Genomic DNA, 14,320 nt, shown 5'->3' with positions numbered 1-14,320 from the left:
CAGTAACATAAAGGATTACTAAGGTTTGCCTGCCCCTGACAGTGACTCGAGCTGGGCATCGTCGCTTAGTAAACGATTGGTTCGGGCGGCTCGGCTGCTCTCGGCTGCTCTAGTCCTCAAAGGGAACTGAGTTCCTGCTGTGAAAAAAGTGCAGGAACTCCGTTCCCATGCGTTCCCTCAGGACTTGAGCCCTGCCTTCACTGCAACTAAGGGGCCAAGCCCAATCCCTGAAAAACAACCCCACACCATAATCCCCCCTCCACCAAATGATTTGTGATTTGGACCTACGGACTAAGCCTGGGAAACCATTAAAGTTCATGTACATGTAAAGACAGGTGTCCCAATTCTTTTGACAATATAGTGTATACTAACATTTTACAACTTTATCTACATAAAAATAAGCAAATATTGTGGCAAAGAAAAGTAGGGGCTGTGTCAGATGGGTGATTTTGTAGCAGCAAGTAATCATTGAATAAAGAGCAGCTCAGAGAAAAAGAGACTAACGCAAAGTGCTATGGACACCAACGACCCATTCACATCAGCGGGCATTTGTTAAAGTGTGTGTTCTGATTCAAATGCTGCTTTATGCATTGACATACTTCCTTGGACCCAGTGAAGTTTATTTACTAAAGCTAGAGAGGGGAACATTAGTCACAATTCTACAGAGTTGATGACTAAGGTTTTGATGACTGTTGATGACTGAAGGTTTCTCTGCAGAATTGTGACTCATTTTGCCCTCTCTAGCTTTAGTAAATCAACCACAGTCTGTCCAGACAATATAGTCACTTGAGACATAGATTGGCCCCTAACGTCATTGAACCTCCTCCTCGTAGGATGACATTTTTGGATTCCTACACAGGGTTTTATCAATGTAGGAACTGTAGAGTGTGCTCCCTTAATGGGTGCACACATAGACGGACTCATGTTTTCACTTCCACATCAACCTTGGAGGAGCACAAGATTAAACCATTCATTACCTGCTCTACTGAGGGGGTAGTTTATCTGCTCCAATGTCCATGTGGATTGCAATACATTGGTAGAACGAAGAGACCACTTTCTGTCAGGCTCAACGAGCACATTACAAACATCCTCAATGGATTTCCCAACCATTCAGTGTCTAAACACTATTTATTATCACACAACAAAGACCCCTCCAAAACTATCTTTCTGGGGATTGACAAATATACCCCACATTGGCGAGGGGGTTCTTTGGTTAGGAGTATTTCAAGACTCGAAATGGGTTGGATTCATAGGGTTAAATGCTACACTCCCCATGGATTGAATGTGGAGGTAGATGTCAATGCATTTATTAACAATTCTTGATCCATTTTCAAATCTTAATTCTGCTGGTTCAATATTTCTTATTGTATATTAGCCACGTGTTTTCGATTTTTGTTAATGAACAACTTGAGTCGAGTTCAACACGGATTATATATTCGTGGGCCTCAAATGGGGTGAGCCTCACTTATATATATATATATATTTTTTTTTGAGAATAATTCCTTCCCTTTTTTTATCAAGGAATCAGTTCACCATTCTTGGTGATTTGATTTCCCTATTTTGTTATATATTATAATCCTTCTGGCCTATAGGGGGATGTACATTAGATATGGTCTAACCACTAATACCATTAAGTGGTTTCCTTATTAGTGTTTATTGATCATTTTTCGTAGATAGATTTTTATTGAGCGTATTTGTCCCTTGAGTGGGTTGCTCGTATCATACAACAGAGGTTTTATGATATCCATCTCTGTTGGTGGTTGTTTTACTAACTAATATTCAGACTCATTTTTTCCCATCTATCGTTATATCTATTGTTAAGCCAATTGATTACCATTATATTTAAACTGAACCTCACTTTCATTTTTATCTTTTTTATATTTTATATTTATTCCTAGTTCAATGTGAGGTAATGGCACTCTTTTCTGGCCATAGTGGTTGGCTCGACTTGAGTTTGTTTATTTTCTTCATTTTCTATGTTCATTTTCTATGTTTATTTCATATGTCTAATCCTGTTATCAATTTGGATGTTACATCGAGATTGCAGGGGTCTCCCTGCGGCATCTATGTAATACTTGTCTCGATTTTTGGCTCCCGCGATTGGCTAACTCCCGCCGCGTGACAACCATGAACATTCTCACATCGAGGCTTGGTTTTACCATTGTATATTTAAGCGCGACACGTCATTGCGTCGCCCGTTCCCCAGACGACGTCACATACTGACGAAACGTACGTCGGGAGGAGGAGACGCTTTGACGTGTTGCGTCTAGGTCCCGAAGGACGGGCGTTCGTAGTAGCCGGCCGGCTCAAAATTTTTATGCTGATATTGATCGACTTTTATGTAAGTGCATTTTTTGCTTTATTAAATATTTTATCTACGGTACATCACTATGTGGATTTTCATTTTCTTTTGGTGATATACTCCGCTGTGGCTGCTTGTGAGAGTACCCTTTCTTTAGCTGGTGATTTGGAGACAATCTTTTAAAGGCCCTGGCTGGGTTTGGCCACAAGCGCTCTGTTTTCATATATCTGGTAAGAGTCCCCCCTTACTTGGTGATATCTATTGGTGGTGGCTTTCCCTTGGTGTGCCTTTATTGGATTCATTTGCGGTACATCACCATATGAGACATATTTTCTTTCATGTACCCTGGACCTTGATCCTATCTATCTATTGGAGGATTACCATCCAGATCATTGGTAGCAGCTCCGGATAAAGACCCTAGCTGGGGGTTCCAGCTGCAAGCCCTGTTTGCTTGCCCTTCTGGTAAGCGCATAATCATATTCATCTATCACACTGGTGGAGGATTTGTGTTTGCCAGTCACTCATCATTTTATTCACTTGAGTTGAACTTTCATCACGTTTTTTTGTATGAATTTTTTGTTCGTTGGATCTTGGACACGATTTATATCAATTATATTTATTATTATTCACTTAATAACTTATTATCACATATTGTTAGCGCAACTTAATTTTTCTTTCAATATAGTCACCTGCTAACTTGGCACCATCCACTCAGTTAAACTTTCTGTAGCGCCTGTGTACTTTATAGTACTGGTGCTAGTTAAATATAAGGGTAGATCAGAATGTAGTTAAACTCTGATCCAGATTGTTAAGTGCAAGACAGGGTCTCTGTCTCAGCTTGGCTGTGCTGTGGGCTTATTATGTTGAACTGGGGTGTTCTTCCAGCCCCGGTGCTGCAGGTGGCAGCAGTGGAGTCAAGGTTTGGATGCTCTTTCCCAGCAGCCAATCCGGAGGGTTTGTCCTCGCTGTGCATGCTGGGGAGGGGTATTTATGAGGCAGACGCCATTGGTTCTGTGTCTTCTTCGTCCAGTGTGGCACCCACCTTTAGGGTGACCACATCACGGCGCCCCAGAGATATGGCCCACCTGGCCGGGGTGTGCGTGCCACGCAATGTTCCTGGTTCCGGGACCATGCTGGCCCTGGAGCATCTGAACAGCAACGTGGACCCAGTGAGTGACTGGGTTCCCACTTCTGAAGATCCCAAGCTGTACTGCGTGGGGAGTCCATCTGAGGAGCGCCATTGAGAGGCTGGTGGTCCAAAAAGGCCTGGACAAACCACCAGGGATCAAGGTGGCCGCACAATGAAGGATTGATCACCTGCCAGTCGCCACCTGGGTGACAAGTTGAAGGAGATCCAGGCGTAACTTATCCAAGGAGGGATATCTCCAATAATTAAATCCAGAGAGGGCCTGTGGCAGAGGTGACTTTCTGAGGCTCACTGAGGGAGGTCTGTGGCAGAGACTTTATCCTACAAATGTCAGGTCAGTGAGAGAGGCCTGTCCGGGTACGCTAAACCCACTCTGACGGGAGTGGCGCAGAGAAGTGTTACGCTTGGGAGCAGGACTGTTTCCTATTATCACGCCTGAATCTGCTATTCTCCTTTCTTCAACTTTAATTTCCTCACCACAAGTTTACTGTTTTTACCCGGCTGGGTAATAAAGAGCACAGCAAAGAGCACCTGTCGTGGACATTCCTTCACTTCTACTATATGCAATACGCATCATTCACCCCTAGGAATTCGGAGGAGCCATGAGATAATGTGCCGCCCAAAAATCCAGCAGCTCCTCCGGGGGTAGTGCTACATTTCAACAAGAAAAATTTAAACCCAATGCAATTTTACTTCAGCTAATTGCAGTACAGAGGGTGCTTACAGATGTTTATCCAGTTTTTTGAAGTGTAAGGCCGCGTACACATGGTCGTTCCAAACCAATGAGAATGGTCCGACGGACCATTTCCATCAGTTCACCGCTGAAGTGGCCTGATGGTCTGATGTGCGTACACACCATCGTTCCAAAAACCGATCGGGTCAGAACGTGGTGACGTCAAACACACGACGTGCTGAATAAAATGAAGTTCAATGCTTCTAAGCATGTGTCGACTTGATTCTGAGCATGGGCGGGTTTTGAACCGATGCTTTTCTGTACTAACCATCGGTTTAGACCGATCGGTCAGCGGTCCATCGGTTCGATTTTGAAGCATGTTTTAAAATTTTGGACCGAAGGAAAACAGACCGATGGGCTATACACACCGTCGGTTTGGACCGATGAAACTGAACCTCGGTCCATTCTCATCGGTTTTGTCCGACCGTGTGTATGCGGCCTAAGAAGACAATGACTTTCCTAATGCCTGTCTCTGTGAATAACTAACACTGACTGAGGAAACATGAATGAAATGTGGAGGGTTTAACTGAATCGAAACCATCTAGCTCTAAATAGGAGGGGAGAACAATGAAAAATACGAAAATCACATTAGTAAACAAGTTGTAGCAGCCAGAAAACATCCACTAGATGTCAGCATACTATAAAACAGTAAAAACAAGCATTGGATAGAAGAAGATCCTGGACTGCCGCACTCCTTAAAACAATGGCCCGGATTCACATACATCGGCGCATATTTATGCCGCCGTAGTGTATCTCCTTTACGCTACGCCGACGTAGCGCAGAGAGGCAAGCACTGAATCTGCGTTGGGTTTCCTAGGCGTAAGCCGGCGTATGTGGAAGTGGGCGTGAGCCATGCAAATGAGGCGTGACCCCATGCAAATGATGGGCTGAGTCTCAGACAGATACGTATAATGAACGGCACATGCGTCGTCCCGTGGACACATCCCAGTGCGCATGCTCAGAATGACGTCAGAACTACTCCCTAAGATACGTCGGATCACTGGCTACGGCGTGAACGTAACCTACGCCTAGTCATATTCACGTCCTACGTAAACGATGTAAAATACGATGGCTTGTGTTCCCTTTGCATGTATGCTGCTGAGTTACACCTCCTTTATGGGGCATAACTTTACGCCGGACGTATGACTTTACGCGCACTGTGTATCTCCCTCATTTGCATATGTGAATAGAAAATCAATGGGAGCGCCAAATAGGTCCAGCGTAAATATGCGCCCACTCTACGCCAGCATAGGCAAGTTACAATGGTCGGATGAAGCCTATTTTCAGGCGTATCTTAGTTTCAGAGTCCGGCGCATAAATACGACGGCGCATATTTGCACTTACGCGGCGTATCTGGAGATACAGTACGTCGCAATAAGAGCTTTGTGAATCCGGGCCAATGTCTTTATTGTTCACTTCATTTTGACTGCATCGCTTTGGTTGTTTTTTGGATTTCATTTGTACAATAAAGACATCCTTTTAAGGAGTGCGGCAGTCCAGGATCTTCTATCCAATGCACCTGTGCATAGCCAGCACCTTTTTGGTTTAGTGGGACTTAAGCAAAGCCAAGGGATCAGCAGTTTTTAGAGCGGTATCATCTCTCAGTAAAAACAAGCAGTCCAATACAACACAGAAAAAATGCATGAAAGTGTCAAACCCTCGTAATGAGAATTTTTTTTTTTTTTAACCTACACCATTGGAGGCCTCCCCTTTTTTTCTTTGCATACCTTCCTGGATGTGAGTTTTATTTAGGCTTTCCTGTTTGGTCATCAACTCCTGAGCCTTGCAGCCATTCACCAGATTCATCAGAGTCGCTTTTGGAGATCCCGGGCTTCTGGGTTTCTTGGTTGATTCGCTGACTTGGATATCTATGCCTTTCTGACTCCTTGTCACTGACATTCGGGTCCTCTGTATCCGGTAAGAGTAAATATTCTTATCACTTTGGATGATATAGCACCATTGATGGTCCATACACTTGCTGGTTTCATCAATATCCACCTAGAAACAACTACTTGTCTGTGATTGTTTGCTTTCTTTTTCCAGGATTGATTCACTTCATTTGGACTTGATTTGCTTTTATGACTGGAGATTGATTTTCATTTGACCAATCATTATTTTATTTGTATACATTTGTGTTTACAGCACATCGCAATTACTCCAGAATTGTCAGGCTTAGCATCTTTTTTAAGTTTTATCATTGCTTTTATTTGCATGCAGGAATATGACTTGCCACCTTTTCTTCAAGCCAAACCCAAACACTTTAGCGGCACCGGGAACATTTTTTTACTGTAGTATGCACTACAGGATTATAAAAGACCCAGAATACATTTAGGTGCCCCAAGGAGAGAAGTAGTGCGCTACGGCAAACAGTGGGTGGGCCAAACTACTCTTGCTGACATCATTTTCCCGCCACCCAATGATGCCGAACCCATAGCTCCCAGCTGCCCCTGATTTCAAAGGACTGTCCCTGAACTTGGAACATTTTGGTCTGATCTTCACTGCTCAAAAAAAATTAAAGGAACACTTTTGAATCAGAACTCCTGGGATATTGATCTGGTCAGTTAAGTAGCAGAGGGGGAGGGGTGTATACAGAGGGGGTTGATAATCAGTTTCAGCTGACATGCTGTTAATTTAAATTAACAACAGGTGCACTAGATGGGCAACAATGAGATAACCTCCAAAACAGGAATGTTTTTTCAGGTGGAGGTATCTGACATTTCTTTTCCCTACTCATCTTTTCTGACTGTTTTTCACTAGTTTTGCATTTGGCTAGGGTCAGTGTCACTACTGGTAGCACAAGGCGATACTTGGACCCTATAAAGGTTGCGCAGGCAGTCCAACTCCTCCAGGATGGCACATCAATACGTGTCATTGTCAGAAGGTTTGCCGTGTCTCCCAGCACAGTCTCAAGAGCATGGAGGAGATTCCAGGAGACAGGCAGTTACTCTAGGAGAGCTGGACAGAGCCGTAGAAGGTCATTAACCCATCAGCAGGACCGGTATCTGCTCCTTTGTACAAGAAGGAACAGGATGAGCACTGCTAGAGCCCTACAAAATGACCTCCAGCAGGCCACTGGTATGAATTCTTCTGACCAATCAGAAACAGACTTCATGGGGGTGGCCTGAGGGCCCGACGTCCTCTAGTGTGCTCTGTGCTCACTGCCGGACACTGTGTAGCTTGATTGGCATTTTCCATTGAACACCAGAATTGGCAGGTCCGCCACTGGTGCCCCATGCTTTTCACAGATGAGAGCAGGTTCACCCTAAGCATATGTGACAGACGTGAAAGGGTCTGGAGAAGCCACAGAGAACTTTATGCTGCCTGTAACATCTTTCAGCATGACCAGTTTGGTGGTGAGTCAGTGATGGTCTGGGGAGGCATATCAATGGAGGGATGCACAGACCTCTACAGGCTACACAATGGCACCCTGACTGTCATTAGGTATCGGTATGAAATCTTTGGACCCATTGCCAGACCCTACGCTGGTGCAGTGGGTCCTGGGTTTCTCCTGGTGCCTGACAATGCCCAGCCTCATGTGGCGAGACCATGCAGCCAGTTCCTGGAGGATGAAGAAATTTATACCATTGAATGGCCCCCACGCTCACCTGAAAAGAATCCAAAAGAACACCTCTGGGACATTATGTTTCGGTCCATCCGGTGCCGCCAGGTTGCACCTCAGTCTGTTCAGGAGCTCAGTGATGCTCTGGTCCAGATCTGGGAGGAAATACCCCAGGACACCATCCGTCGTCTCATTAGGAGCATGCCCTCATGTTGTCAGGCATGCATACAAACACTTGGGGGGGCCATACAAATTACTGAGGACCATTTTGAGTTGTTGCAATGAAATTACAGCAAAATGGACTAGCTTGCTGCATAATTAAAAAAAAACAGCATTATAGCTTGCACATGATGGGATAATAAAATCAGCAGAGCTTCCCCTCATTTTAGATCTTCCACTCAGATTTACAGCGACTGCATTTCCAAGTGCACTTTCAGTACAATTTCAAGTGCAATTTGCACTTGTAGTGTAAAGTTGATTTTTCCTTCATAAATAACACCCCATATTTGTTTGATCCAAAGAACCAAAAATGTAACAAATGCCGATGCTCACCCTCCTGGCTATGCACGACCAGATTCTGAGGATAGAGAGTGGCAAAGGGGTTGATTTCCAAAGGGAGTTGAGCATGTTCACCTTGCAAAGTGAATTTTCACTTTGGAAGGGAATTTTTACATACAATACCTCACAGAAGTGAGTACACCCCTCACATATTTGTAAATATTTTATTATATCTTTTCATGTGACAACACTGACTAAATAACACTTTGCTACAATGTTGTATAGTGAGTGTACAGCTTGTATAACAGTGTACATTTGCTGTCCCCTCAAAATAACTCAACACACAGCCATTAATTTATTGTGCATCATCTTTAGAAGCGGCTTCCTTCTAGGATTGACAGGCATGCAGACCAATTTGATGCAGTGTGCGGCGTTGGGTCTGAGCCCTGACAGGCCGACCTCCCACCTCTTCAAGCTCTGAAGCAATGCTGGCAGCACTTATACGTCTATTTCCCAAAGACAACCTCTGGATAACGCTGAGCACGTGTACTCAACTTCTTTGGTCGACCATGGCGAGGCCTGTTCTGAGTGGAGCCTCTTCTGTTAAACCGCTGTATGATCTTGGCCACCGAGCAGCTCAGTTTCAGGGTTTTGGCAATCTTCTTATAGCCTAGGCCATCTTTATGTAGAGCAACAATTATATTTTTTAGATCTGCAGAGAGTCCTTTGCCATGAGATGCCATGGTGAACTTCCAGTGGCCAGTATGAGAGAGTGAGATTGATAACACCAAATTTAACACACCTGCTCCCCATTCACACCTGAGACCTTGTAACACTAACAAGTCACATGACACCTGGTTTGGAAAATGGCTAATTTCCCCAATTTGGACATTTTCTCTTAGGAGTGTACTCACTTTTATTGCCAGCAGTTTAGACATTAATGTTGATTTATTTTGACAACAAATTCACACTGTTATACAAGCTGTACACTATTGCATGCTAAGCGTGATAGCATGCATGTATTTTAAACCTTAAAGTGGTTGTAAACCCTCTCTTACTTGTTTTACCTACAGGTAAGCCTAAATTAAGGGGTTGTAAAGGTACAATTTTTTTTTCCCGAAATAGCTTCCTTTACCTTAGCGCAGTCCTCCTTCACTTACCTCATCCTTCCATTTTGCTTTTAAATGTCCTTATTTCTTCTGAGAAATCCTCACTTCCTGTTCTTCTGTCTGTAACTCCACACAGTAATGCAAGGCTTTCTCCCTGGTGTGGAGTGTCGTGCTCGCCACCTTCCTTGGACTACTGGAGAGTCAGGACGCTCTCTATGTTACAGATAGAGAAAGGAGCTGTGTGTTAGTGGGCGTCCTGACCAGTGGCCGCTGGTGCTCAACATTTTTGGGGGCGCACAAACGAAAAAAAAAAAGAAAAAAATTGCAGCCTCACTGTGCCCATCAAATGCAGCAACTGTGCCATCAATTGTCACCACTGTGCCATGCCATCAAACGCAGCCACTATGCCATCAATTGTCACCACTGTGCCATGCCATCAAATGCAGTCACTGTGCCATGCCATCAAACGCAGCCACTGTGCCATCAATTCGCACCACTGTGCCATGCCATCAAACGCAGCCACTGTGCCATGCCATCAAACGCAGCCACTGTGCCATGCCATTAAACGCAGCCACTGTGCCATCAATTGTCACCACTGTGCTATGCCATCAAATGCAGTCACTATGCCATGCCATCAAATGCAGCCACTGTGCCATGCCATCAAACGCAGCCACTGTGCCATCAATTGTCATCACTGTGCCATATAGGCACTTCCGCACAGCCAACCAGCTGCCGTTATTCAGTCACTCTGCTGCCCCCGCCATCCTCGGCGAGGGAACCAGGAAGTGAAGCGCTCCGGCTTTACTGCCCGGTTCCCTACGACGCATGCGCGAGTCACGCTGCACCTGCTGATTGGCTCCCGCTGTGCTCTGGGAGCCAAGTGTTCCCAGAACACAACGGGGGGACGGGGGGGGGGGACGGTAGGTGATGCCTTGCCCGCAGACTGTGGCCGGAAGTGGGTGCAAATACCTGTCTTTAGACAGGTATCTGCACCCCCCTCCCCACTGAAAGGTGTCAAATGTGGGAGGGTTCCGATCGGAGGGAGTTCCACTTTAGGGTGGAGCTCCGCTTTAAGGAGGACAATATTACTATAATATACATTTGTTAATATTTTTGCATGATTGTATACACCAGATTTAGATTATCACAACTTTAATAGTTTTAATATGTCTTTTTCTAGGCTATTAATAGTATATTTTTTTATAATCATTACTGAAAGTTATTTAGATTTATAGAGCAGAGGAGTATGAAGGAGAAAAATTGCCAGCTCAGTTGTCAAATATGCTAGTAGTCATGCCACAGTAAATTTGTTTGAATATGTGTTTTTGTTACATTTTCACTGTCATCATTACCATATTGGTGTCACATACACAGAAAAGCATCAGAATGTTCTGCATCACTGCATAATGGAGTTAGGAACTGAGTGAGCAATGACAATGGTACTAGTTGTGCAGATGGCCAGGCTTTGGTAGATTTATATATTCTGAGGTCAGGGCACACTGGAACATAAGGTTGTTAGAGTATTAACTGCTATAACCTTAACAAGGTTGTCTGGAGACTGGTGCAGTCTGGTGTTTACATTGAAAAATCAATGCATGACATTTTTAAAACAAAAGTCAAATGGAGCTTAATCTTAACCACTTCCATACAGGACACTTCTACACCTTCCCGCCCAGACCAATTTTTAGCTTTCAGTGCTGTTGCACTTTGAATGACAATTGTGCGGTCATGCTACACTGTACCCAGTGAACAGACGTGTAAAAGGAGTGGTTATCCTGGGAATGAACCAAAGGCATTTTGATTGATTGAGATTTGGTGAGTGGCCATTTCTAGCGGTGACGGGAATATCACAGAAAGTGGTGTCATTATCGTTGTATTATAAATCCACGGGCGAAGCACTTAAATGAATATTTAACCAGCACATTGGGACTTTAATGAATAGATGATCTACTTTGAAATCCTCCATCGAATTGTTATATACATGTGTTGTTTCACTATATATATCGTCAGGGCCGGATTTGCTCTCCCTGCCGCCCCAAGGCCAGGTTCCGCAATGCACCCCCTCCCCGCCAACCCGAAACCCCCCTCCCCCCAAATCAACGGAGAATTGGCGGCGCGGTTAGTTCAAATTTTTTTTTATCACTTTTTTTTTTTTGTAGCTTGTCACTTACTTTTTTTAATTTTTGTATAATTTTCTTATTATTTCCCTTATTATTTTTTTTATTCTTTACATTTTTATTTTATTAATTTATTATTTCTTATTATTTATTTATTTTTTATCAATTTTTTTTTCACTTAACTTTTTTGCTATCACACAGGAGAAAACAATTTCCTGTGTGATAGCAATTGGAGGTGACATGTTCTCTTTATTGACCCTGTCACCTCCAAAACAGGAGTCCTAGCACTGTGCTAGAACTCCTGTCACAGCTGAGATGGGAAGAGCACAGCTCTCCCCTCTCTCTGTGTACATCGGCAACAGGGACAGGAGACAGACTCGGTGGCCGGGAGGAGGGGGGAGGACAGAGCCAGCAAAAAGAGGTCGGACGGGAGCACACATTTTACAAGTGATTTCGGCGACATCGCCGCAATCACTTGTTAACGAGCGAGCAGATTCCCCCATAACTTACTGCCCTTAATTGTGTGTTTCGGGCGTCGGGGGACTCCATGCCACCGCCGCCCCTTGGCGCCCTGCCGCCCCAAGGCCTGGCCTCAGTGGCCTTGTGGGAAATCCGGGCCTGTATATCGTTCTATAATAATTGTTTTATATATATATATACTTTTTTGGTTTTTGTATAACACTTGTTTGCCTTCGGATGGGCAGTCACTTTTAATATATTGGATAAGGGGACTATAGCACCATATGAGTACTATGTTAATCGCATAGATTCACGCAAGTTGCATATAGGTTCACGCCCTCATTGGGCGCACTTGTATTCCCAATTAGAAGAACATTAGCACATTTGTTGATTTAAATAGAGGTGTTGTGTATTGGTGATTAATAACCTAATCAGTACCTAGAAATAGGTGGTGATAGATAAGAAAAAAAAGGGGAGCGCAATTCACTTACTACACATACAATGTACCCAAACTAAATTTTTATAATTTTGTACCCACAAATAGAGCTTTCTTTTGGTGGTATTTGATCACCTCTGGGATTTTTATTTTCTGCAAAAAAAATAAAATAATTACCGAAAATTTTGAAAAAAATCGTTTTTTTTTTTGTTTCTGTTATAAAACATTGTAAATAAGTAAGTTTTATCCTTCACTGATGGGCACTGATGGTACTGCACTGATGGGCACTGATAAGGCGGCACTGATGGGCACCTATGAGGTGGCACTGATGTGGTGGCATTGATGGCCACTAATATGCGGCACTGATGGGCGGCATGGATTGGCATGGATAGGCGGCACGGATGGGCACGGATAGGCGGCACAGATGGGCATAGATAGGCGGCACGGATAGGCGGCACGGATGGGCACGGATAGGCGGCATGGATGGGCACTGATAGGTGGCACGGATGGGCACTGATAGGCGGCATGGATGGGCACTGATAGGTGGCACGGATGGGCATAGATGGACACTGATAGGTGGCACTATCATATGTGTTGTACTAATGGATGCCAATCAGCGCCAAACAATGCCTGCCAATCAGTGATGCCCATTGTGGGCACTGATTGGCATCCATTTTTGTGTCATTGTCATCCCTGGTGGTCTAGGGTGGCATACCTGTGTTTTTTTTTTGCATCCCTGGTGGTCCAGTGGGCATCCCTGGTGGTCCAGTGGGCATCTTTGGGGGGGCTGTGCTGATAATCGATCAGCACAAACCCCCCCCTGTCACAGGAGCAGCCGATCGGCTCTCCTCTACTCGCGTCTGACAGACGCGAGTGAGGAAAAGCTGATTACCGGCTTTTCCTGTTTACATCGTGATCAGCCATGATTGGACACGGCTGATCACGTGGTAAAGAGTCTCCGTGACAGGGGCGGACTGACCATACGGGTTCTCGGGCACTGCCCGAGGGCCCCATGCCACTAGAGTGCCCCATCAGGGTTGCCAGCCTCAGTAAAACCAGGGACAGTATGTAAAAATCTGTGTTTTTTTTTACATCTGTCCCTGAAATGTCCCTTACCGACATCCTTTTGGTCTAAAAATCCCAAGATTATAGCTGCCCCACCTCTCCAGTACCTTTTTAGTGTGTGTATGTGTATCCTGTGTGTATGTATACTGTGTGTGTGTATACTGTGTGGCCCCATAATCTATTGACTGGGGGCCTCATAATCTCCTATTGCCCAGGGGTCCGATAATCTCCTATTGCCCGGGGCCCCATAATCACCTCTTGCCCAGGGGCCCCATAATCTCCCATTACCCAGGGGCCCTATGAGTTGTCAGTCCGCCCCTGCTCCGTGAGAGACTATTTACCTAGATCGGTGTTGCGGGGTGTCAGACTGACACCCTGCAACAACGATCGCCGCGATGCGCGCCCCCGGGGGCGCGCAGCGGCACAAAATCCTGAGGACGTCATATGACGTCCAGTCAGGATTTTAAAATCCCTTTGCCAATGTCAATATGTCATTGGCGGGCGGCAAGTGGTTAAATATGTTAAAAAAAGTTCACATCAGCTCGTAAAGTTGTAGTTGCAATAAATCAAATTCAATCACTAAAGTCTCATGTAAGCTTTAACACGAGAATGCATTTTAAAAAGTTTTTAAAATCTTTTTAAATTTACAGGTTCCAGCCATTTATAAGGGTTGAGGTGCTACTCGTTGCCGAAAATGTCTACCCATTGTGTTCCTGCGTTGTGACCCTCTGATATGTTCCCTGATGAAGAATACAAGTAATGGTGCTGACTAGGGATGACCTTCAGGTTTAGGTTGATCATTAGATTGACCCAGACCCAAATGGTTTGCACTTCGCTGAACAGGTAAACCAAAGGGCCAGATCTGGCTGATTCACCCATCTGTGTGCACCTCTAG

This window comes from Rana temporaria, chromosome 10 (assembly GCF_905171775.1).
Source record: "Rana temporaria chromosome 10, aRanTem1.1, whole genome shotgun sequence".
Lineage (NCBI taxonomy): Eukaryota > Metazoa > Chordata > Amphibia > Anura > Ranidae > Rana > Rana temporaria.
Note: the sequence above shows the minus strand (reverse complement) of the source record.